The following is a 2,500-nucleotide window of genomic DNA, read 5'->3' as shown; positions in this document are numbered from 1 at the left end:
TGATTCGCTTCACTTTTGAATTCAGATTTGTTTAGATGAATCTGAACTATGCAAATTCAATTTGCTTCAGGTTGAAGAGTGCTGATTCACTTCACTTTTGAATCCAGATTTGCCTAAGCAACTCTGAACTGCACAGATTCGCTTTACTTTACTTTGAAGAGTGGTGATTCACCTGCTTCACTTTTGGATCTAGATCCACTCAGATATCCATGAACGGCACAGGTTCAATTTGTTTCACTTTGAAGAGTGCTGATTCGCTTCACTTTTGAATTTAGATTTGTTTAGATGAATCTGAACAATGCAGATTCAATTTGCTTCAGGTTGAAGAGTGCGGATTCACTTCACTTTTGAATCCAGATTTGCCTAAGCAACTCTGAACTGTACAGATTCGCTTTACTTTACTTTGAAGAGTGGTGATTCACCTGCTATACTTTTGGATCTAGATCCACTCAGATATCCATGAACGGCACAGGTTCAATTTGTTTCACTTTGAAGAGTGCTGATTCGCTTCACTTTTGAATTCAGATTTGTTTAGATGAATCTGAACAATGCAGATTCAATTTGCTTCAGGTTGAAGAGTGCGGATTCACTTCACTTTTGAATCTAGATTTGCTTAAGCAAGTCTGAACAACACAGATTTGCTTTACTTTACTTTGAAGAGTGGTGATTCACTTCGCTTCACTTTTGGATTCGCAGCACAGATTCACTCCACTTTGAAGAGTGTTAATCCGCTTTGCTTTTTTTGAGTCCAGATTTGCTTACATGGCTCTAAAAGGCGCAGATTCACTTCACTTCCCTTTGAACAGCGCTTCACCTTTAAATCCAGATTCCCTCAGAAGGCTCTGAGCAGAACCATTTAATTTATTAATAGAAATAAGTCACCTTTTATTGTAAATATAGTGTGTTTGTGTAGGTTTTAGGACGTCGTGATCGTACAGGAATCGAGGTTTGAATATAAACTGACAGGTTTTATGGACTTAAATTTCTCAGGAGTTTGTCAGGTGACTGATAATGTGCAAGTATTTCGGGTCTGGTTATGTTGCAGAGGTTGGTTAAGCATGCTGCATGATAATCAATTAATCATCATTTATATGATGACCAAGGGAACGAGACAGAAAATGAACTTTTAATATCATAATATCAGTGTTTTATTCCTAATCACACATTCCAGACAAATGTTCATCATGTCACCCGATCTGTACAGTTCTGCTTCTTTTAAGGCATTGTGGGATTTGTTTTGTTTAGCGCTGTTACAGGAGATGTTTTGTATTTATTGTAATTCATATCTGATCCTGGTACAGTAGATTCCTTGTTATTATATATAATAATATATATATACAGTCATATATAGTTCCCAAAACATTCACTTGTGTTGTTTTTCCTGTGCATGTGTGTACATTTATACTTTCCAGCCTCATCTTAAACATTAATCTTGATATTTAAAAAAAAAAAAGCACTATATATTTTTATGTTTTGTTTATTCCTTTCTAGGATTCCCTTTAATTGAGTCCAGGTATAAGAATAATGTCTTGTTTTTTTCTGCAGTTGCAATTGATTTCTAGCTTTTGGGGGTTTTAGAGTGGTAATTTTAGCCACAAAGTGTGTGTGAAAGGATTATAATGATATAATGTCATTTTAGTAGGTATTTAAATGCATTTTGATAGGCAGGTTTGATGATAAAAGGTTCTGAAGTTCATAAGGACTCTGTTTGATAAGCTCTTCATGTTATTAAATGTATAATTTAATGCGAATTGGCCTTCTGTATGTAGATTCGCCCGGGTTTTGCCTTGTTTTGTTTTGTGAAGGCAGCTTTCCTTGTTTGGTTGAATATGTTCTTTGTTTCGACAGATTGTCGTGTAAATCATAAATGTGTGTGTGTGTGTGTGTGTGTGTGTGTGTATTAGATCTAATGTTTGTATGACCATTGTTGGGTAGTATTAATTAGTTTGCTGTTTGTAATGTCGAGTTGTCTGGGACAATTCTGATTAAGCGCTTCGGTGAGTGTGATTTGTGTTTGTCTGGTTGTGTTATAGCAATATTTTTGTAATAGGGCTATTTTGCATGATTTTTTTGTAGCTGTTTACTACTTTTAAACTACTTAATGTGGTTAACAGCAAGGGGGAATGTGTCTACTTTTAAGTACACATCAAATCCGATCAGTCCATATAAATTGACTTCCCAAATTATGGCTTTAAAATTCATTTGCAACATGTTTTTAGTGCTGAAGGTTTGCAGGTTCGGATTTAAAGGTTGTAATAATTGTGTTTTTGCTGAGAGCACTGATTTGTTGTTTCAGATGCAGGAGGGATGATAATGTTGTTTATATTTCCAGTCAGTCTGATGGATTTCTTTGTTCTGGCAACATAAATAAATCTTGATTTCCGCTCATCATTCTTGCAGGCTCGCTTCTTGACGTCTAATGGGATGTTGTGACTGCTCGTAAAGGTGCACTGTGCAAATTTTGCCAAATTTTATTACTTGACAATACCAATACAAACAC

General features: G+C 35.5%; 1 protein-coding gene across 2 annotated transcripts in view; it reads left to right on the top strand.

Annotated features, from left to right (window-relative positions):
* Positions 1-2,388, top strand: part of e2f1 (E2F transcription factor 1) — a 23,125-nt gene extending 20,737 nt beyond the window's left edge. The window contains exons 7-8 of one of the 2 annotated variants that reach the window (XR_015523985.1): positions 1-320; positions 571-2,388. The exon at positions 1-320 is cut by the window's left edge and continues 996 nt beyond it. The gene's annotated coding sequence lies outside the window, so the exon portion shown is untranslated. The other variant, XM_087307778.1, reaches the window with a different exon arrangement.
* Positions 2,389-2,500: the final 112 nt, after the last annotated feature.

This window comes from Danio rerio, chromosome 23 (assembly GCF_052040795.2).
Source record: "Danio rerio strain M-AB ecotype USA chromosome 23, GRCz13ab, whole genome shotgun sequence".
Lineage (NCBI taxonomy): Eukaryota > Metazoa > Chordata > Actinopteri > Cypriniformes > Danionidae > Danio > Danio rerio.
This window is presented reverse-complemented; position numbering and strand designations above follow the sequence as displayed.